The sequence below is a fragment of the Myiozetetes cayanensis genome, unplaced genomic scaffold (assembly GCF_022539395.1).
Source record: "Myiozetetes cayanensis isolate MyiCay16 unplaced genomic scaffold, myiCay2020 scf1, whole genome shotgun sequence".
In the NCBI taxonomy this organism is placed as follows: Eukaryota; Metazoa; Chordata; class Aves; order Passeriformes; family Tyrannidae; genus Myiozetetes; species Myiozetetes cayanensis.
The window spans coordinates 64,132,259-64,156,759 of NW_026086604.1; the positions used below are offsets into that span (position 1 = coordinate 64,132,259).

General features: G+C 37.0%; 1 protein-coding gene across 19 annotated transcripts in view; it reads right to left on the bottom strand.

The window, feature by feature from the left end:
* LOC126645767 (poly(rC)-binding protein 3-like) overlaps positions 1-24,501 on the bottom strand; it is a 504,091-nt gene that overhangs the window by 407,936 nt on the left and 71,654 nt on the right. Inside the window, exon 1 of one of the 19 annotated variants that reach the window (XM_050326579.1) lies at positions 98-217. The exons of the other annotated variants lie outside the window; for them this stretch is intronic. The gene's annotated coding sequence lies outside the window, so the exon portion shown is untranslated. Of the gene's footprint in view, positions 1-97; positions 218-24,501 lie in introns of those variants that run through there. 19 annotated transcript variants of the gene reach the window in all.

Genomic DNA, 24,501 nt, shown 5'->3' on the forward strand with positions numbered 1-24,501 from the left:
ATCTGTGGTCACAGTTTTTACTAACCCAAAGAATTTTCAAATATATAGTCTCTCCCAACCCTCCCATGCAGACAAGACTCTTGCTTTACCCTCTTACCTTTTAGAGAGGCTTTTTCCATCCTCCTATTGTTAACCACATTTCCACGGACAATGTATTTTTTTATGAGACTTCAACACAACCTTAAATTATGTCTCACAAGCATTATCCAATCTGTTTCTGCAATAAGAAATCTAACTTCAGATAAATCATTCTACCAACCAGTTTCAGTGACAACAAAACCAGGTCCTTGAGTGTTTTATGCATTCTGGCAAGCATCTGCTTTGCTAGGAGTGGATTAAATAACACTACCTCTATAATTCTAATAGTGTGGGAGATCATATAAAATATTTATATTGTGATCTGCAGGCAAAATGCCTACTCTAAATTATGCTCCAGAAGCTCAGCAAGATATTATATTGATAGAAAAATACCTCGGTTTAAATAATTGGGCAATTTTAGTTATTCGCTATTCTACAAATATCACGTAATTTTGCTGTTTCCCCCTTGGGAATGTCATCTATTATAGTAAGTACTACTTCCCATGGTCAAGGGTTTCCTGTGTGCTAGTACCAACATCTCACCCGCATCATACTGAATCACAAGGCCAGCATAGAGGTAAGTAGTAAAAACACAAAGGTTTTCATTGCAGGTCAATGTTCTGCCTGAGCTTCTTCATTGCATATCTACAGTCTAGGAGAAATTTTTTAGTATACAGCTACGAAGATATTTGCTTAAGGCTGAATTTTCAGCAGACTTCCAAATTTGCAAAGAAAAAAAGTTTTTTGCAGTTATTTGCAAAAACTGTATTTGCAAAATACCTTCTATGTTGTAAGTTGAACCAATCTACATGTCCAAGAATAACGTTTATAAAAAACAAACTCTCTTCAGAGTTGTCTTTTTTGCTTTATTTGGGTTACTTCAATTCACTGTGTGGGTATGCACATCTGCTTTAGGATCACAGGCTCATTCTCACAGACTTCTCCTGTTTCAGCTAGCTAAAGTTCTGATTTAAAAGGATTTTTTTCTCAAAACACAGCAAACACTATGTTTTCCCCACATTTTATGATTATACAGTACAGGACAGTTGGTATTAGATTATGCACTGAGCTAAATGCAGTGTATGCTTGCTTGTGATGTTTAGTACAGCCCCAGGACAACGTGGCATGAGGAAGGAAAGCATGAACCATTCCTGTGCAGAATTTTCCCTGGGTAGATGCATTTTCACTCAGTCTAGAGGCAGTAATGATAGTTCACTGAATCCATACCATCTAACCCTTATGGTGCTTTGCTGAGCATCAGTATCCTGGAGAGGAAGGCAGAGGGAAAGAAAAAGTGGCACACAATAGGCTGTGCACTGTACCCTCCCCTCCACAGGCAGAAGACATCAAAAGCAATCTTACTGCAGGTCCCATGCAGCCTTTCACATGGTATGGGCAGGCAAGGTCCTTAAAGGTTGGTATCTCCATTAACGAGTCAAGTCATTTATAAAGGAGATGTCCAAGTTAATGGTATTTTTAGTAGCCTTGGACAACCTTCTCCACAGACTGTCACATGTGATCTTGTCTACACTTTGATTCAAAGACTACTCTTGGTTACTCTTGCCCAGCTCAGTTTCCATTGCACACAATTTCTCTGACAAAACAAGCCCCACAGTCCTGCTCTTAATATGTGAAGTTCACCTCTTCAAGTAAAGGGATGTGCTTTGCCCTTCAACTTTACTCACATTATTAAAGGCAGGCATGGACAAGGCCAGCAGGAGGAAGGGAAGATGGCAGGGGATGAAAAACAGGTTTTCCTTGACCTTCTTGCTCTGGTCAGTTCTACTTCAGCTCCAGTCACAGAGCAGAGGGCAAGGACAGAGATGTGGTCGCAAGGCCCACCTTTACGAATGAGAAACAGGGCATTAAACAGTGCCTGTTTTTACTGATTCCTCCCTGCTACATGGATCTGTTCCTTTGTTTTGAAAGCACCTCCTACTGCAGCATCCTCCAGCACACTGTCTCCTATCTCTGCCAACATATTTATAAGTAAATCTTTGCATTTTCCCTCATTGCTCTGATTCCTTTCCACTTTCTTAACCTGCTCCTCATACTGGTCCTCATGCTCCTGCACTCCCACCAGTCTTCTCCTTTATTGTCCCCAGTAGAGTAAAAAAATTCAGCTAGAAAAGTGATCAATGAGCATCCACAACCCAGTAAGCACTTATCCTATGTATTAGGTTTTCAAATGATTTTTCAATAGAAGTTTATCAGCTGCCTTATTAGCGGATAGTAAAGCACTCAGCGAAACAACACCTTCTCTAGATTACTGCTTTAATAATACTTAAAATTCTTAAATAAAATAGAATCAGTTCTCAGCCATTGAAAGTATAGAAAACAGTTTTGAACTGTTGTCTTTTTTTTTCCATTTACCATCAACTATAAATCATCAAATAAGTGTTGCTTATGACTCAATAAATACACTCAATAATATACTGCTCAGTAAATAGTTTTTATTAAAGAAAACAACATGAGAACAGAATTTTCCAAGTACCTAAAATAATTAATTTTAGACTTGTTACATAACTGGAATCCTAAAAGCACCTTCAAAAATCTATTTCTTCACTATCTCTGTGGACACAACCTGAGGAAGAAGAGAAAATTCTCATCCCTGCTTAAGCATCATGCCCTACAGTGGAACAGAAGAGCTTCTCACATTAGTGAGAACCCTTCCCAATATTCCTGCAAAAGTAGCAAGGTATCTGATTTTCACTTCCATTTTAATCTAGATATGACTTCCCTTACTTGTGTAGACATAATTTTAGTCACCCTTCATATATTTCATGGTGTCTATCTTGGACAGTAAGCAACTCTGGGCTCTCCACAAGGCTGCAGCCTGTGTAAGAACCTCATTTAGCCTAAAATTTCAGGTAAGGACAATACATCAGCTAGCCTGAGGGGGTCTGCTTGCACAACAGGATTGCACTCAAACATGAAACTGAGCTGTTTGTTTTACATTCAATCATCCCTTCTGACATTCGCATGCTTTGCAGACCAAGGAGGCAGATAAGACTTCAGGTAAAGCCAGATGCTTAAAAACATGTCCCAGGATGGCAAGGCAGGTTGAAATTTTGGATCCTCTCATTTGAAGACCTGGTCAACGAACACAAAGGAGGAAATACAAACCAACCATTTGAATAAGGACAGCTGTCAGACACAAAGAGAAAACCTATTGTGCTTCGAATTACTTTGTCCAAAGATCTTTAGTGATAACATGTTGCCAGCAAGTGGAATTCTACTGATGCAATCCTCCACCCCCGCCAAAATAAGAACGAGGTTCCTCAATAATGATTTAATATTAAAACTTTTCAGAGAGAGTCTTTTTCAGATTCTCACTGGAAGTCTTGCTTGGCTTTATGGCTTGTCACAGCTGACATAATTCTTAATCAGAGCTCCTTTAAAAACACAGTGAATGGATAATAATATCTGGAAAACTAGGACATTAAAACTTTGATTCACACTGCACATCTCTCTAGTCTTATCATGCATTATGCATAGCTGTACTATATTTTGAAGGAAACTGCTGTGACGTGTTTTCAGTGTGAGATATACACATGACTACAGTCTACAGCATATCAAAAAAACAGGATTCTGATCTGTGGAAGATGTTCACATAATTAGGCAAAACTGCAACATAGGAACATTTTGCCCCAAACCAGAAATATTTTGGGTTGGTAATGAAACAGTTGGATTCCATATTAACATGAACGTGTTTTTTGGAATTATAGTTCAGGTGCTTCAGCAGCCCAGTGTCAATGAAAATTAGCCTAAAACTTTAGTTTGCCATGTGAAACCTGTCATTGGAACTAATCAAACTCTAGCTAGTATGCAATAAAGATCCATAGTTGCCTAAAGATACACAGCTGCCTACTTTTATCATGTTGATTTTGCTTTTAAAGCAATGGTAATTATTGACAAATTGGTATTGACTCTGATCTCTTTAACTGTTATGTAGATAAATTTTAATCCCTCTAATTTACTTGACAGTGTTAATATCATATCCCCACTTTAATGATGTGACTGAATTTAAAGATTCATAAATTCATTACTACAGTACGTATCAAGGTTAAAAGAGGGAGAATTCCCTTATCAGTATGAAGGACTCGTACAGTTTACAACAACCCTAGATGAAATTACCCTTCTGTCTTTCAATAAGAGGAAATCTCCTGCAATGGCAAATGTTCATAATGGACTGTTTAATCTTGGCAATCATCTGAAAAGCATCTAATTTAATTAAAGCTTTAGGCCAAAGTGATCTCTCTTTTAAAAATTAAATATTTATGTTAACACACATATCACTTAATTGGCATAACATATCAAAGGATATTAAATGATTGTATAGTGTGTAAGGACTGAAAAAAAAGGCTCACACAAGTTTAAAAGCCTTTTCTGTATTAAACACTAAACAAAAAATTACGAGGGTGAGAAAGGCCATCAAAGATACAATAATAAGCAAGAAATTAAGAAAACCGAGATTTTAACAATCATTAGCTCTCTGCTACCACTAAGCTAACTGCTGGCAGTACAGGCTGTATAGCAAGTCACCAGAAATGGTGTGTTCACAGAAGCCACATTAACTAATGCTGGAATTGAGGGAAAGAACAGGAGCAGAGATTAGAGAGCTCCTAAACTCAACAGTAGGTCTGTATATTCTTGGTCATTAATCACTGCTGAACACTTCATTCCAGAGCTGTGCCAAAGAAGCTATAAGTGGCACAATAGAATATATGTCAACATGAACTGTATAACGAAACAATATTTACAGCCTACATCATTTCAACAAAGATCAAAAGAATGTATCACATTTTATTCAACTATCTGGCAGAAACACACAAAATTTAAATATGAGAAAGCTACACTAATTGGAAACATCATTTTTAGGCTTTTTTATGCCTTTTTCCTAGGGAATTAGAACATATCTGTGAAGGGGAGGAGGTGAGAATTTGTCTGAATAGTTGCTAAAATTAACTTAAATGTGCAGTTACAGGCCATCTCTTCAGCTAACAAGCACTTACTGATACCATTTTATTTTAGTAAGAAGCTGACTTCTACACTACCAAGTAGCTCAGTGGGGAACACTGAAGAAATTTCTTGGGGAAAAATCAAGAATTAACCTCTTATGTACTAATTTTAAAGGTCTTGTAAGGTCTACTGTTAAAGCCACCTTTTTTTTTGTTTCTCTATCAAAGGGTGAGAAAAAAAAAATTAACTGGTTAAGCCATTCAGTACCAATTTAAGGGACTGGCTGTGATGTAGATATGTGTGATTACCCATATACAGCCATTTGGAAGTGTAAAAGCTGCTCATTGAAGTTGCAAATATTAGCAAATAAAGCCTGTTTAAGCTAAAGTGTTAACACTTTAGGCTGGCATGAACAGATGCTGTTTCCAAATGTAGTCCTGGATCTCTCAGTTATTGCTGCCTTTGTGGTTTTAACCCAGGCAGGTTCCTTTCAGAAACACTTGTGGTAACATCACCAGAGAAAACACAGACAAAGAAATAAAGCAGTGGGGTGGGAGGAGGACAAGATCACTTCCTTCAGTGTCAGTAGAAGTTTAAAGTACTTGATCTCACCTCCACTCTCTTTCCTAGAAGCAGAAAAGAAAGCAAACCTAACCAAGAGGAACTCTTTGTTCTACATTCCAGAACTATTTGCCACAGCCAACCAAGAATGTATTTCCATTACTTGCTAGTGAAAAAGAAAGTATGACAACTTGTAAGAAATTATAGCAACAGACACTTTAGAATTAAAGACCTTCTAATAGGAAAGCATACCAAAGGATGAGTGACAAATATCTAGCAATTAAAGAGAATTATATCTGTGAGGAGACACAGGAATTTTAAAAATGAAATGATGCTCTGTGTAAACAAAAAATGAAGACACAGTGTGTAAATTTGTTGAGTGAAAAATCCCAGAAATAAAACATAAAGGCGTGTAAGCATTACTAGTTATTCTAGCCATATGCTGCTTGCCAGTACTGTCTGTGGACTCTCCCAAGGGTTTATTTCTAAAACTATGTCAATATCTAGTATTTGTCTCAAACTTCAATGAGTTTGGAAAAGCTTGCTTCTTATATATAGCCTGATCACTACTACATTTACAAGCTCTTGTACAGGAGCAGCTGTTTATGAGCCTTTCAAAGACATTTCTGTGCACATTCCTTTGGCTATTTGCAATGAACTTTCTCACCATCATTTCCTTCAAAATAGATGTTATTCATCAGTGCTCAACTGAGCAGTTGATGAAGGTTATCTTCAGAAATGTAGCATGAAATGGCTGTACTAGATCACAACATATAATTCAGTACCCTAACTTTGATAATAGCTAACAGATACTCGTGAAAAAACATAGAAGAATCTGTCAAGTAAAGAAGTTTTTGTGATCATTGTGATTGGGAGTTTCTGAACCTGGCCTGTTTTAACATTAATCAGTCTTGAGAGATCACTCTAAAATAAATTTTTAAAATTTGTATTGAAATCATACATATTTTTAACATTGAAAATAGTGTAGAAACAAAAGTATTTCTGCATGTTTTAAAAATTCTGCAACTCCTTTTTGAAGATGTCTATTTTTTACATTGTCAGAAACACTGAATGCTTGGTTTTGTTTGATGCTACCATTTTATATTTGACAATATCCCATCTCAGTTTTCTTTTTTCAAAGGTGAAAAACTAGACAATAAAATAATAGATGATATTCAGTGTTTATAAATTAAAATGCATATGTTCAGAGAAGAAAATGCCCTTTTACTAATCAAATACACTGCTATACAACTAGCTATTGCTGTTGACGAAACAGATCTCAGCATCACCATGGACATTTTTGCGAAAATATCCAGTCATTTTTGCTGTTGGTCAAAAAGGTAAATATATGATTACTGATAATGTGTAAAGGAACAGAGAACAAAACAGAAAACAATATCAACTAATAAAACACAAATAGAAACAATTATTAATAAAAATAAATTATTATTATTACTATTGTTGTTGTTATTATTTGTTATTACTATGATAATGTGGAAAACTAGCAAGGGTTCATAACTTCACTGATGCACAGAATTCTGCTCCACACTCTGTGAGAAAAAAATACAGCAAGACACAACAAGGTATACATTATACACTAAATCATAGAGAGATCTCAATAGGTTGGAAGACTGGGCCAACAAGAACTGCATACAGTTTAACAAATATATTTATAAGATTCTGCATATGGGGCAGAATAATACCAATCAGTAGTACAGGCCAAGGACTGACTGGGTTGGGTGTGCATCTTTGTAGCAATGAAACCAACCTGGGGCCTTGACTTCATCAGCCAAAGTAAAACCAGCAGATGAAAGATTATGACTGTTTGGTTTGGCATTTGTTAGGTCACACTTCAAAAGAGACACTGGAATATTGGAGATGGTTCACTGAAGGGCCACCAAGTTGATAGGAGACCTTGATGCCTGCTGAAAGGTGGAATGAATTAGGTTTGCTCAACTAAAACGGAGCGGGGAGTCTAATGGCATTCTCTCAATATCTAGAGAGTGGTTATAGAGAAAATGATACTCTTTTCACAAGGCACAGTGAGAAGAAAAACATATATATGAAAAAGTTCTTCACAGTGAGAACAACTAAACATTGGAACAGGTTGTTCAGAGAAGTGGTGGAATCTCCCTTATTGTAAATAATTCAAGACTTGTCTTTTTGGGCCAACGGATAACTTAGTTCAAACCCCTGCTGTCAGCTGTAGGTGGGCTCAGATGACTTCCAGAGACCCCTTGCAATCAAGGTTTTTCCCTGATTCTAGAAAGGATGGCAGCAGGGCACAATGAAATTTCTGATGCGTCTTCCACAGCAGGCAAGGAGCAGCAGATTAGCACTCTTTATCAATGAAAAGGAAATGGCAGAGGACAGAAGGAGTGAAGACAAGTGTACAGCATCATGAAAGACCTAGAGAAGGAATGCAGGGAACAGATATTCAGCCTTTTTCACAGTACAGGAAGAAGAGAATATAAAGTGAAATTTTCAAAGGGAAGGCTGGCTTGAAAGACACCAAAGTACTTTTAGTCACAAAACATAAATGACCTGTGAAACACACTGACTTATATTTTCCGGGTATCAAAAGAATAGATAGAATCAAAAGGACATGCTGAAACGAGTCCATCAGGGGCTGTTAATAGAAAAATTGCAGAATCAAACACTGGACAGGAAGTCACCAAGCACAGAGCTTAAAGAACACGGAGAGTATACCACAGTAAAGATCATGGGATGAACTCGGTCTTTTCTGAAAGAATTTTCCATATTTGGAAAACTGGACTTCAGGGAAAATGACAATATTTTAACTAAAAAAACCTCAGTGATAGGAAATCCTCATGCATTTACTGCCATGTATGAATCAGGAAAACGCTCACCATCTCAGCGGCTTATCACTTCTTTTGTTTCGGTATGATTTTGTTGTTGGGTTTTTTTGTTTTGGTTGGTTGGTTTGGTTTGGTTGGTTGGTTGGTAGGTGCTTTGTTGGTTTATTTTTAAAGATTTCCACTAAAAGGCTTAATTCTTTTCCTGAGGACAAAATTAAATCCTGCAAAACACACAAAGTTCCTAAGCTTGTGGATAGACTACATGACAACCAACATTTGCCCTATTTTTCTTTTTTTAACTGATGCTGGAAGCACTGAGAGGGAAGAAGGATCATGCATATGATTATAGCAACAGTGGGAATTCTCCTGGCTTTACAAATGAGAATCATGGCTTACCACAGGGAAGCCACAGAATGCCTTAAGGCCCCAACTGTAGCAGACTGTCTAAACCTGCTGTGCAGCAGGATTTGTTTCTTAAAATCCACAATTTACATCTTTTTGCTAGAAGGGAGGTTGCACATTTTCTTATTTAAAATAAAATAATAATAATAAAAAAGCAGTAAAACTGTAGATTTTATCAGTAACCTTTGCTAAGTATTTATTTCTTTCTTCTAACTGAAAGGCTCCAAGGGAAACCTGACTCATTTAAAAGTGAAAGATGAACTCGCATGCATTTTGTTAGTAGCAGTCTCAGAACATGATGATGCAATGCTGTTCCACAGCAGCAGAGCTCTGGTTAGTTCATTTTCCCTGTCACACAAACTCAGGGCAGCTAAGTTGCCCAGCCTCAGCAAGCAGAGTACAGGACACGGACAGCCTCGACATACATCTCCATTGTAAGAATGTCATAATTTCCTGTTCCAAGTGTTTCTATGAACTAATGTAGGGTTGACATACTGATGTCAAAATTTCTTTGGTTTTTTGCACGTTACTAACGTTAAATGACTGAACACTAAAATTGTTAATTCAAACAAAATCTGTTTCTAATAGGTCCACATTTCACTGTTGCTTTTTTTGCTGCAGTGAATTATCAAAACCAAATGACAGTACCCTAGGATGATACACATCTTTGAGCTATATTCACAGGCATCCTGGCCTACCATTTTAACAGGTTTTAAGGCTGTGCATTACATCCATTCTGTCAAAATATTGATAAGAAATTCAAACATGCAGGACTGAGTCACTTACAGCACATGGCTCAACCACTTGCTCCCCAAAATAAACACCAGAGAACTACAGTTCTTTCTACTTCACGTTTTGAAAGTTCTTCAAAAATCAGAGGTCAGTCAATGGGCCTGTTCATATATAAAGGTTATTGTGAAGTATCATTTCATTCTCTTGTGATCAAATACAGATTCTTGAAAGGATTCAATTCTGTTTATATAAAAATTTCTGAACATTCAATGAAAAAGAAACAAAGTTTTCTTTTGCAGATAGTGGAAAGCAATTGTCTAAAACTGTTGAAATTTGCTTTATTCTAAACCACTACATTCATTTTCTATTGTAGCAATTTGCAAACTGTAATTTATAAATTTGTGTTAATTTGTGATAGTCAATTGTGTTCTTTGACAGAGATATTCTCTGGGTTGCCTTAGTTTCATCACAAAAAGGATACACTTCTGTTTACTGTAATGTTTGGATAGATTAGAAGGCTGAGGAACTGGAACAAGAATACACAGCAGATTATCTGGATTTTAAATACAAAGTTAAAAAGAAATCCATCCAAGCCAACCACTTGAATAACAGTGTTAATCTGGTAAGATTTAACAAGGAAGTAGCAAATGCCAAGTTATGAAAGATTGGTGCATGGGGCAATGGATATTATATGATTTTTTAAAAAATATGAGAGAAAACCTTAGACCCAGTACATTAAATAATTGTTAATTGAACGCATGCACTGTTTTAAGATGTTTCTCATTTATGATTAAAAGCAAATAAAATTATGAGACAATGTTAGAACCCACAGATAAATATAACTCTTTTGGACCAGTGAAGAGAACAATTCATTTAAATGGTTCCATTTAAACGGATCAGAAATTATTCTTTAAATAATGATTTTTTGAATAAATAAATTGTTTAGATTATAATTATTCTAATTCAATTTAAAAAGTCTTTGACCCCATTTTGTTGCTATTTGGAATACATTCAGCAAAGTGGAAAATGTTTGTTGATCTGTTCCATTGAGACGATCAGCTATTATAAGCAGTTAATCAATGAGATTCAGACATGGTTGTCAGCTTCCTAAACACAAATAGAAAATCAACCTTGTGAGAAGAACAGAACTGATGTCATTATGCTGTGATCCTAACTGAAGTTGCTTTTTCACTCACTGTGAATAAAAAAAAAGCAAAATAAAACTACTGAGTGTTCTACAACTCCTGCATTTAAATTATCCAAAGGTGCATCTTTTTGTCAAAAAGCTTTTAAAATTGATCTACATTGCAGTAATGGAAGCAATTAATCACAAGTTAATTTTTTAAATGGAAGGCCTGGAGGATAAAATACTGATTTTTACTGACATAAACCCCATGTACATATTAGCAAGTGGCACCCACAAAATTCAAAAGCAGTAAAACATATTTAGATAAAAAATTCTGCAGTCTCTCATCATTTTTTCTCAAGCTGGCAATTTGTGCAAAACACAAATTCTTACGAGTCAGCAGTTCATTTGCATGTTACCCCAGAAGATGAGAAAATTGTTATTTTTGTTTGGGTTTAGGGTTGTTTTTTAAGAAGACTAAAAAGTGAAAATTATAATCAGGTTTGATTACTCTAAAACAACGTGTGAATTTAGATCATACACAATGAGCTTTTCAGACCTGAAATTAAAACATATAAAAATGTATGCATCATTAATGTGCAAAATTTCTAGGTATTTTACTTTCACAAATCACCTAGGACACTATATTGTGAATTTTGAAAGATTTCTATGTTCAAAATTGCTGTATCAAATTGATAGAATTCTGATCAGTGTAAGTTAAAAGCCTTAATACATACATTAGTGTGGTTCCTTTATCCAGTGTAACTGAAGGATCTGATCTCTTTTCAGGATAGATCCTACCTGCACATTCACAGAAATCTACAGCATCTAAAATTCTACTTCATCCTGGCCTGTTTGCAACTCAGTATCCTGACATTTCTTATGGGATTTAATGTTTTCAAACACGATAAGGTCAATCCCCCACTACATCCGTAAATCAGAGGAACAGATGAAGTAAGCAGCCTGAGTGGGAGCACTCTTGCTTCCCCGAATCCTGAGCTGGTTCTTTGCAGTTTCTAGCACAATTTAATCCAGCCTTGCCACACAACAAGAAATGACCATATGAAATAAAGTGATGGCACACTGGCTGGGAGTGCACCATTTGTCCAAACCTGTCAGAGAAAATAGCGCAGTTCCCAAGATTTCCCAGCCATTAGTTGTTTGACTGCTTTTTCTTCAGCACTTCCCTTCTCTGGCAACCTGAGGCTGAAATTAGACAACAGGCTAACCTGCTCCCAGCTATCAAAAATAATGACTAGACTCAGACTACTGTCTGAGACATTAGTAAATCGTTCTGCTCAGATTTTCCCGCCTGCCAGCCCTTACCGTGTTTTCAGATCACACAGTTTTGCTACATTCCAGCTACAAATATGTTTTTGGTTACCAATCCTTATAGCAGATAACACAATGCTCTTGAGTGCAAATCCCTGCTTTTTCTCACCCCAAATCACCTCATCTCAAGGTCTCTAAGCCTTGTGTTGGCACTTTTGCCTCAAATTCAGCTCTACCATCCTTCCATGGACTGAGTTTATCTCCTCCTCCTACAACAGCAGGAAACACCAGAGAACTGTGCCTTTTCTTCTTTCTGCATTAAGGGACAGAAAGAAGAGCAGGATACAGGCTAGACTTTGGTCCCACGATGTGGGATATCACAGCAGATCACTGTTAGGTTAAACATGGCTTTACTTCCCTCCCCTTCCCTTCCCTCTAAATATGTTTTACTACTCAAAGGAAGAAGAATACCTATAATATAACTCAGGTAGATTACTCTAAATCCTGCACTGTAACCCAATTTTGTAGTCACTCTGAGCTTTTCTTCCCAGACAAGAGGTGATCCTCATCAGTTTGTGACTATACCATGCTGATTTGCATGCTTAAGTCATGCAAATCAACATGATATAGTCATGAACTCCTGCTTGTCAGAGTCAACAAGTGCCACCTTTTCACTTTCACCTTTTCTTTTCTCAAGCAGGCAAACAAGCTCTCTTTTTTGCCTGTGGATAATTTGTCAATAATACTTAAAATTATTTTAATTCTAGATTAAGGAGTCATTGCACTTACCATTTAGGAAGAAAAATATGTTTTAATGCAATCCAATCTATAGAAAACTGTTTGCTTGACTAACTTAAAAAACCCTCATCATTTATCTTGTTCCAAGCACTTCACACTCCACAAAGAGGTTCTCTTTTACATTAATGAGGAAGAGAAAAGAGAGTTTTTTCTTCCCTTGAAGACATTTGTAAATAGATTTACTTTTTCACAGACAGAGAAACAAGCAACACATTAAACAAGCAGACCTGTTTCCATAAAGGTTAGTGCCTGCATCACCTTCCTCTGTCCTAAAACTACCTAAAGCAGGAGCAAGAGTCAACACTGAAAGAGATGAATTAGTCTTTAAAAGAAACAAAAAATGGACTATATGCAGCTACAAGCAATGGTGAACCACAAAATTTGAGCCTAAACAACTGACTGCCCTGCACTGATGCAAAAATGTGAAATATGATAAAGATGGAATTGCCTGTTTTTCAATATGATAAAGATGGAATTGCCTGGGTTTTTTGCCCACTGGCCAAACCCTGTCTGTTGCTCTCTTCATTAGAGTTGATGATATGGATCAAATAAGAACTTGAATTTGGCCATAAATATTCCATTCCAAAATGGAAAAAAGGGAACAAAACTTATTACTTCTATTTCAATCATAATTTGACTCAAGAGAATATTCAGGATTGTACTTCTAAGATTTGAATACTAAAAGTATGTGTCCTGAAACTGCCCTAAATTGCGCATCCGTTGTTATAGAGCTAAAACTTCACTGAGGTTTCAAGATAGAAGGATGGCAAGACGTCAGGACTGAACCCTCTACAGACATATTTTACAGGGTATGGTGGAGTCAGTGTTTCTATCAATAATTGTAACTAAATTATAAGAAAGAAAATATAGAGAATAATACTTATTCATTTTCCAGTGGCGGTAACACAGAAAGACGTTTTTCTTGAGTAAATAATATTCTTTGTTTTGTGTTCCAAGATACTACTGCAACTTTAAGGCTCCATATTTAATGGGATATGAGGGTATTTTAGTGGTGACATGAAAAGTGTTGGAATTTTGTGTCATTTAAAAATCTAATTTCAATTTGGATTTTATTTCCTGCTAGTAAATCCAGAATAACACTTTTACGTGGTTTGACAAAACTATAAAATTGCCTGCACATATATCAACTGCTCCTCATTAAGAGGTGGTCTCACATCAGCATTCTTCTGCCCCCATAGAACAGATATCATTTCATTTTACATTATGTAGTTCTTATTTAGCAACATCAGCAATGCTGAATCACAAAAAAAAGTAGTTGTTAGCAGACAATATGAACAATTTGTTTAAAGTATTTTCCCACTGTTATACCTCTAATTCCCATCTCAAAAAAAGCCCCACTTAATCTGTGATTGATTCTCCAAACCATGGCTACAAAATCAATGTATTAGTCTCTTTTAGGAACAGGAAAAAGTAAAGTATTGTTTTTGGAGTTTCACTTAAATTTATTTTTTATGGAATTTAGGTCTCAGTGCTGCTGCCACTGAAGTCAACAGGAGTTTCAATAAAGACTCTGGTAGAACAAAAAAAATAAAATTGAGATGAGACAGGTTCAGATTTCCGGAATTATATCCTTTACTCTTAATGTAAACAGGTAGAAAGAAGTCAGCTCCTCTGAGCATTTCCACTGCACAGCAATGAAGAGTGATGTATACAAACTAAAGCCAGAGTTGGTCATAAACAGAAAAAGATTAAATATTTATTTATATTAATGTCTCTCTGCACTCTTTCTTCCATCAGCTTTGTTTCAGAGACAAAATGGAAAAGTGTTACTTAGTGTTGTATTCTATTTTGGAAGTTGAAATATTGGAATCACAATGTTCGATGAAATGGAAATTACAATTTCCAAAGACTTCTGAAGAGGAATAACTGCCGTGAAGGCTTTTCCTTTGACTGTTACTGCCAGTCAGTTACGCTGGAGAAAGAAACTTATCTTTCTTAAAGAGGCAGAGTTTCATATAGGAACTCCACCAAAATCTTCATCTGAGAACAAACTGCCATTTTTACCCACAAGTTTAGCTGCCCATTCTTCATCAAGCTTGAAATCAAGTGTCCTCTTTTGTTTTTGCCAGGTTCTGGGTATATATTCATATATATATATATATATATATATTCTGGTTTCATATGCAGCGTAAAAGAGGCCAACATTCACCACACAATCTAATACTGTTTGGTATATATCCCCCCCAGGCCATTTCCTTAAGTCAAGGTCAGTTAAAAAAGCATGACCTAGGAATTTATCTTTCTAAGCTCTAGTGCTACCATTTTATTTTCTCATTTGGGCAACAAAACTCTCTGTCTCAAATTTTGGAGCAACTGTGTTCTTGCTGAATAACTCCAAAAGGGCTCATCAGCATTTCTGAACCACAATAGCGAGAGGAGAAGTGCTTTGTTAGCTGTTGCTTCTCAGAGGCTCTTCACAGATGCAGGAGAAAGAATCAGATTTTGGCACATAGTATCCTAAGGGTGCAAACAGGTAGAAACATCAATTTGGAATGCTACAAGACGTGTGGCTCAGCTAAGCCCATTGCTCTGATACACGGGGCAGTGAATCAAGGACATCCGATGGCAGTCTTTTGATCTAAACGACAGAAATCATTTATAAGTAATTATACAGTATATGTTTTTCTTCTACTGTTCCATAAAAGTTATTTGTAAAGAAATTAACATGTGATACTATTTAGGAGTGTGACATCTTATGCTATAAATATATTGGGAGAAATGTAGTTGGACTACTTTTGACGTGAAATGTGTTACTGATAAGATGCAAAGGCTTTTATATTAATTTAAAAATGCATAGACACTTGTACATGCATTAAAAGTGATTTTTGTATCGTACATAAATTACTGATATGCAAATAAGTAGCATTATTGTAATGTTTTTGTTTTGGCTTTTGATTGCAATCAACTGTTTATCTTTTTTATTGTCAGTTGGAGCAGCACACACTAGACCTAATAAATGTTTCCATCCAGAAACAGGCAACATCCACTATAGGCAGACCTCATTTGTGCTGTCAGAAGCAATACTGCACCAAATGAAAGGACTCTCCATGCATTATTGAAGCATGATAATAACTGTTATGTAGCTGAAATTAAGAACAAACTATCTACATACAATTTCTTCAACCAGTTCTTTTAATTGTGTAAGAAATACTTCAGGTTTTAAGGACCTCCAATATAATTTGCCATAAATATACTAATGGGAATGCTTCCATTGACACATAGAAGACTACCTGGGAAAGTAAACAATATATTGAGGAATAAGTCTTATGGAATATCCTTTGACCCATGATTTATCTATTTCCCCTTGGTAAGTCTTCCATTTCCAGAGGACATATTTTCCAAGGCTTGCATGCTCATATGTAACATTTGCTTTCATTCTTTCTACTCTATTTTTCATTCTTCCGGGCAGATCTAATTGTACAACATAGCATTAATTAAAATAATAGTTGAGCAAACATCTTTCCTATTTTTGACGAAGGACTGTGATTTTTTTGTTCTTGTAGCTAGGTAATTTTTAAGTTCCAAATTTAGCAGGGGGTACAAGTTGCAACCTGTCATTTGCATAAATAAACTTTGAAACAGTTGTAGATCTCAGCTCCAGTGAACAGCAGAAAAAAAATCTAGCTTTCTTCCTCAGTAAAAGTGGAAGGCTATTTCAGTAAGTAGGTTGCAACCACCTGCAGCACTTACTGGAACCACAAGCGTCTCCATATAGGTAGCACGCAGACATATTTTCGTATCCTTGAGCCAGTTTTTTTATGTGGTATCCCATGAGCCAAACTTCATCCATGAGAAAGTGCCACTGATTAAGATCACCACTGATACAAACTGGAACTCAGAAAAGCCTATGGAGATACTCATCACAGAATCACAGAAGTGTGTGGGTTACAAGAAACCTTAAAGACCATCTAGTTCCTACTCCCCTGCCATGGGCAGGGACACCTTTCACTAGATGAGGTTACTCAAAGTCCCATTCAGCCTAGCATTGAACACCCAACATTTCAAGGCTCAGACTCTGGCCTATATAGTGCATATATTCTTTCCCATCTGTCTGTCTTCCAAAAACAGTGAGAGTTCTGCGTTATGCTCTGTATTTCTCTTCTTACAAGTCAGCTTGCCTGTTTCAGCTCTGTTCTCCAATTGCTTTGCTACTCAAGTGATGCCACCTGAAACTCTAGCACGAACACCAGGGAGTGTTGCTTGCTCCCTCTGTCTGCTCCTATTTATGTCAAATCTGAATTGGACCAGTTGTATCTGTTAAGCTCTATATGCTACTTTGGGAACATCCCCTACTTTGCTGAATTCAAGAAGCCTACAGTAAAGTATCCACTGCAGAGAATGCTTCACTCACCTTTCAAGCAGACCTTTCAACCAACCCTTCACTTTTTTTTTTTTTTTTTTTGCAGTTCCCTACAAAATGTGCCTTCTGACAGAGTCAGTTCTCTCCTTTAAAGGAAACTAAGTGAAGAAAGATCTAAGAGGCACAGAAAAACACCAATTGTACTGTGTCATCCATGAATATAACAGTGGGTGGATTTCTGCAAGTACGTGACCATAGAGGAAGAAGTAGTCCATGGGAAAAGTATGGACAAATCCAGTTAATCCAGGTTCACACAGTCCTCTTCTGTATGACTCTGAGTCTACAGTTTTGCAAGTACCATAGGAGGAATTAAAGAATTATCTCCTGTAAGACTTAATCTGTTATCCCTTTCTCCTCTGAGGTTATTCCCCTCTATGCTGAGAAGCAAGGGAAATATTTCCTTCCTGGAGCACTATTTTTAATGAGTGGCATGTTTCTGGTTTAACAGTATGTTTTAGCTAGTTGATTCAAGAGGAAAAGAAAATTATCCTTCATTACTTTTCAACCACAATGAGTCAGGTTTGTGATTTCCACCGCCCCCCAAGTCTCTGTATCTATCTACTCCTCAATTTTATACTTGACTGCTTCATTTTGTTTTCATTCTGACAACTGTTGTGTTTATATGAATGTCTGTCTGTCTGTATGTGTATGTGGATATGGATATGCATTCATACATAACAATAAATACTGTTTTTAATACTTGTGTTCTTAGCCTAGATTAACAGATTATCATCATATGCTTTTTTCATTTGGAAATATTTTAGATGTTTAAAATTATGAAAATTATGAAAATTTCTATTGCTAAAATAGAAATCTTAGTCACAATGGAGGTGTTTTTCTAGCTCTATCAGTCTTGTCACTTGCATAAAGGGATAGTGTCATGTTTAGTATGTCACTTGGAGGAGGGATTCACTATTCATTATTAAGTGTTTGATGAAAACATTCAGAACTTTTCCTAAGTCATAATTTTACATATTTGAAATCTCCAGAAGCCAAATATAGATTCATTAGAATACACTTTTATGAAAGTATCATATGGGTACAATTACATGTAGTGAGCATTTTATATGACCAAACCCAAAGAGAAATGGTTTATGCTGCTGTCAACAAAGACTTTTGGGGCTACTGTTTATCCTGTGGAGGAACTTCCTTCCACCAGAAACCACTTGATAATTTTTACTGATTCATGATTGCCAAGACCAATGCAATTATGGGACTTAGTCATCAGCTTTACTTATCTGGAAGGGACAGATTGGCAGTTGGGTTCATTGCATGTGAGTTTAAGTGCTTTGATGTTCAGAGATAAAGTTAAGGTTCTTTGTTAACTGATTCTTGGGAAAAATTACATCAAGCATTTAATGATCAGAACTGGTATAAAATGAAGCTATTTTTTTCACAAAATGGTGAGATAGTACATATCAGGTTCTCTGATCCTGGGGCTCACTGAGGTCACCTATGCAATCATTAAACCCCTTTTTAAGATACCTTACTTTCTCCTTGAAGATCTCTTGTGCAAGCTGTAGTGAAATCTGATCTTGTAGTAGCTGAAACACAGCCCAAGGTCACATTTTATGTTTGAAGGTTAAAATATAGATGGGTAATAAGACATAACATTTGATGAGATGGATCCAGTAGGGCAATTAGAAGTTGACTATAGAGCACATGTTTCCTCCAGGTTCACATGAGTGTTTCTATAGAGGCTTGAAAAGCAGCAGACATACGGAAATGGTTGCACAAAAAATGAAAATAATCATGTGGAAGGTTTTCAAAGACCTAGAGGAAACTTCTGTCTTTGAAAACCTCTCATGGCAATGCAAAAATAACAGAAAGTCCAGAAGACTCACTACTTACTTGAATGAAAAAATTCTACTTGGGAGAAAGAAAATAATTCTCTGGACTTTGTAAGTAAATTTCCTATGGGTAGTATCTTAGATTCAGAATAATAAGACTAAGGTCTGACCTTATAATCTTGCAGAAAATAAAAATGCCTATGACCAACACCTGAAAACTGTAAGTGCGAATGACTGCAGTCACACTTCCTAGAGAACAGACTGTAGGTGTTCAAAAGGCAGGTTTTAAGTGGCATGTGACGAGTTATGGTAAAGCACTGCTTTATTCTGGTTTAGCAAATAACCCGCCTTTCAACGATTTTTAGTGTTTCTCTTCTGGTGCATAACTAAACTACTACCTTCAAGAAGTGATACTGACTTTAGATAGAAATACAATCATAGAAAATAGAGATTTATGAGAAATGTCATGTATCAAGTTATCATATTGACAACATCAATAGCCAAGTCACATAGGTAAAGAAGTCTGGTGTCAAGGATTTCAACACAACATAGCTACTGCCACATATATTTCTTAGTCTTGCAGTAGCTAAACCAGAGAAGACTTTGGTTTGAAAGGCAACATGAAGAGCAATGACAAAATGACTGTTCTGCATGAGTAAATCTAGCCCTCAAAATACTGGGAATAATTGAGAAATTTCAAAGGCAGTTTTCATTGTATGATCCCCCACTCCCATTCCAAGAGAGTCATCTATTTGAGAAGACAGGTACTAAACAAGTAAGATACTCTGAAAAAAGTGTCCCATTTCAGCAAAGTTTGCTTTGAAAGAAGATGAACTGGATCAAGATTTTTGCTTAGGCTTTAATTGTCTGGAACTGCTAGCAGGAGATCAGACCCAAAAGTTCATGAACTAATCTCAATTGAACCAAGGAAAAGGAAAAAAAAAAAAAAGAAAAAGAAGAAGAAGTACTCCTGTGTTCTCCGGAGTTAATCTTAAAATACAGATGGTGCATTAGATGCTGGAAGAATGTATAATAAGTAGAAGAAATTCTGCAGATATATTTATCTGCATCATCTCTTCAGTCAAGTAAATATTGATACAAACATCATAAACATATATATATAAAAATATATATTCCAGATGGAAATATAGAGAGAAACCTTTTAAGAGTCTCTTGTTTTTCAGGGAGATCCAACAGTTTGTGGGAGCTCAAAGTAACTTTGTCTTTGACATGTGAGGGAAAAAATAATGGCCATTGCTAAAGGGAACAGAGTATTTTGATACTCCAGGATTTCATAGCTCCAAAAAACCTTCCTGAAAACTGTGCTAAGGCACATGAAAAATAAGAAGTGATTGGTGATAGCCAGTATGGCTTCAGTAAGGGCAAAGCATTTCTGACAAATTTGGTGGCCTCCTATGATGGGATTAAAGTGTTGGTGGATGAAGGAAGAGAAACTCACATCATCTATCTGGAATTGTGCAAATCATATGACACCATCCCATACGACATCCTGTTTCTAAACTGGAGAGACATGGATTTCACATATGGATCACTCAGTGGAAAAGGAACTGGCTGGGTGGTTGCAGTCAAAGAGTTGCTGTCAATGGCTCAATGTCCAAGCGGAGATTAGTGACGAGAAGTGTTCCTCACGGATCAGCAGTGGAACTGTCACTGTTCAACATCTTTGTCAATGACATGGACAGTGGGATTGAGTGCACCCTCAGAAAGTTTGCTGATGACACCAAGCTTTGTGGTGCAGTCAACCCCCTGGAGGGAAGGGATGCCATCCAGAGGGACCTTGATATTTTTGAGAGGTGGCTCTGTGCAAATCTCAAGGCCAAGTACAAGGTCCTCCATGGGGGTCATGGCAATCACAAATACAAATTCAGGCAGAGAATGGATTGAGAGTAGCCCTGAGGAGAAGGACTTGAGGGCTTGACTAGACAAGATGCTCAACATGAGCTGTCAATGTGTACTTGCAACCCAGAAAGCCAATCATGTCCTGGGCTGCATCAAAAGAAGCATGACTGGAAGATCAAAAGGGTGGTTCTCCCCCTCTACTCTGCTCTTGTGAGATCCCACTTGAAGTCCAGCTCTGGGGCTCCCAGCCACATGAAGGACATGGACCTGTTGGACCGAGTCCAGAGGAGGGCCACTGAGATGATTAGAGGCTTGGAGCACCGCTCCTAGGAGGAAAGGCCAAGAATTGGAATTGTTCAGCCTGGAGAAGAGAAGGCTTCAGGGAGACCTTCTAGCAGCCTCCCAGTACTTAAAGGGGGTGTACAAGGAAGTTGGAGAGAGACTTTTTACAAGGGCATGTAGTGACATTAAAAGGAGAAATGGCTTTAAGCTGAAAAAGGATTCATTTTAAGAGATATAAGGAAGAAATTCCTTACTGTGATGGTGGTAAGGCACTGGAACAGGTTGCCCAGAGAAGCTGTGGCTGCCCCATCCCTGGAAGTGTTCAAGACCAATTTGGATGGGCCTTTGAGCAACCTGGTCTAGGGGAAGGGTTAAACCTAGATTATTTTTTGTGTCTCTTCTAACCCAAACCATTGTATCATTTTATGATTATTCTATTTTCAGTGAATTCAGTGCAAATGAGTACATGAATGAATTACTGGCTGTTACCTAACCAAGAAATCTCAGAGGGAGAAAAGACTGGTCACCCTTCCACTAAACCTGCGAAGAAAGGTATATCCAAGCAATAAATGTAGCCTCATGACAGGTTTGCTGTATTGGTAGCCACCTCAAGAATATTATTGTCCCTTTATGAGGCTGAAGTCCCATTAACATATAACATACTTCTGGGAGAAAGGTGTTCTCACTGTGTGCAATGCATTAAAGATAAGACATTAGGAGAAGTTCCTAGCTCTGTGTCAGTTGTGCAGGATACACACTTGAGTTAAAATAACTTTTCCTTTCTAAACCCTGTGGGCTTTGCAAAGCTTAAATTGCTCTGTACTTTTGAATGAAGCAAACGAATTGTCTTTGTTTTGTGCCACTTGGCACTTGGGTAGGTAGACACCAGTTTTCACAACTCTGTGATTTTTAACAATTATTTAGATGTTCCTATTGCTTTCCATCCAAAGTGATTACAGACAGTGGCATATCATTGTTGAGGGCTAAAGGCTGTCTAAGAATGGACAAGAATGTGAGTAATGGGTTTGCTTGTAGTGTTACTCATAAGAGAGGGAAGGATCCTTTAAATATCATTTGCATTCCAGGGGGAAAAGAATTCAACTATGATTAACTTGTTAATGGTAAATTTGCCATCTCTTCTGTGTGTAATTCTATATGATTGTTTTATAAAATGAGTCTTTAACTCTTGCTCTGAAGAAAAATACATCCTTTTATTAACAGTCCCATGTGGATCAAATAAAGTGTTCTTCTAAGTCACGGACTTCTCAGGTGATAAACACTGCACAATGAGGTCTGTGCAAAATACATGCTATACAGCAGAACAAAGGTACAAATCACTTAGCTGTTCAAAGAGGCAAAAGGGGAAGTGAATACCAATAAAAAATTCCCAGAACTGTTGCTAAACAAAGTAGAATTGATTTGGGTCCCACTTACAATGGTCTGACAGGAATGAAACTACTGAATTTGAGTTGTCAGCTACCCCAGAGGAACACAACAAAAGTCCTTCTGGTTTATAAGCACTGTCCTTGAACCATTCATTTTCTGTATTTGCCTTTCAAGGCACCAGTTCTGCTCAACAGAAGTGCACACTGTCTTTTCAGACTGTCCTCAGCCCAGTCCCATTGGATGAGCATATATATTGATGGACATTTTTCTGTTTTGGCTTCCGTTTCTGAACAAAAAAGTAATCTGCTTGTGTTTCCCCAAGTAGATTCAATGCCCAAATAGGCTAGTTACCATTGGTTACCTGGCAGGATTCAAGAGAGGTCTTTTGCCCTCTTACCTTATCGTATCATTTCATGGCAAGGTCCACAGGGTGGAAAAAGCATGCCTTCCTGACCAGTCTGCTGGGCTATGAGCTGCTAGTTAAAAAGCATAATGCTCTGGATATTTTTTCTGATGCATTCTGTTAATATCTGTGTATTCCTTTCAAAGTGGAGCACAATCCACTGCACAGACCTATACTCTAATTATTCAGTAAGATTAAAGTATATATTTAAGGCCCTTAGAGTTATAAACAAATAAATATTGGGTCATCAAAGTTTTCCACCTTGACCCAGAGGCTAGTGGACTTACATTTCTCATCTGAATTCAGTGACATTATTTATAATGTTTTTCAAATAAAGTAAAGATTTCTGAATACAGCTCTTGGGTTTTAGTTATTGTACAACCCTTCCTCACTTCAGAGATTTACTCCTAGAAGAAAGAACTGGTTTCATTTTCTCAATAAAATTCTAACGTCATTCAACTAAGGCTATTCAGATCTGACCATAAAAGAGATTTTCACAGATGTGCAGTGGTGACAAAAATATTGTTATTTTTTCCTTGGCTTGAATGTTACCCAAAACTGGGGCCTTTATAATGCTTTTTCTCCTAAAGTAAGCATTTTGGTGGTATAATGCTCCTTACATACACACAAAGGGAAAAAAATTAAAAGAGCAAGTCCTGTTTCCCTGAATGCAGCAGAAAGAAAAGAAAAAAAAACAAACAGGTTTTATTCTGATCAGGTTTTCTGTTACAACAAGCCCTGTGCCCAAGTAGTCAAGTAGTCCTTCTAAATATTTGCAGAATGGGTTGGATTCTATAACTCAAGCTGTAGTTGTTCAACAAGATCCATTACACACAAGAATGCCTGTATAAATTGGGGTGGTTTGTTGGGAATGCAGAATCCTGCCTTCTACACGGAACTGTCCAAAGGTGAAAAAATTTGTACTGTAGAGCTCAAAGGAAAATACCTCCTGGCTCATATGGATTACCACAGGAGTTTCATAATTTACCCATCTAGCAGCACAAAAATGGGAGGACACAGTAATAAAAATTATCTTTGGATTATTGTTTGTACTGTAATTACTGAGGCTCTTGTTTGCTTCTTATTTTACTAGTAGAAAACTGCATTGTTGTTACAGGGTTTAAAAAAAAATCTTCCCTAAATGGAAAAGCTTCCAAGCAGTAAGCCTAGTATCTTCATCAGTGCCAGTGGTATAAATACCAGAAAGAGTGACAGCTAATCCACGTGCACTCAGAAGCAAAAATGGAAAAACCAGTTACATGCACTTGCCAGTGCTAGTCTCATCCACACCTACTAGCTTGCAAGATCTTCAGACAATTAGTCAGTAATGAAATGAGTAGTAGGAGAAGAAAAGAGGAAGGGGATAGCAAAGAGATGGAACACCAGCCAAACATAATGCTACATTAACGTAAATAGGAACAGTACATTTTAAATTGAGGTTTACAAGGTGGCTTAAATAAGTTCAGGACTAAATATCTCACTGCATTATATCAACATCTCAGGATCACTGTTGATTGGGGTTTTTTTGTAATTCTCTATCTCCTTTTCCACCTCCCCTTTCCTACTCTCCCATCATTGCCAGCATTTCTGTCTTGGCAACATCAGAGCAAACAGAGAGGGGACTGAAACAAGAGAATCACATAGAAGAG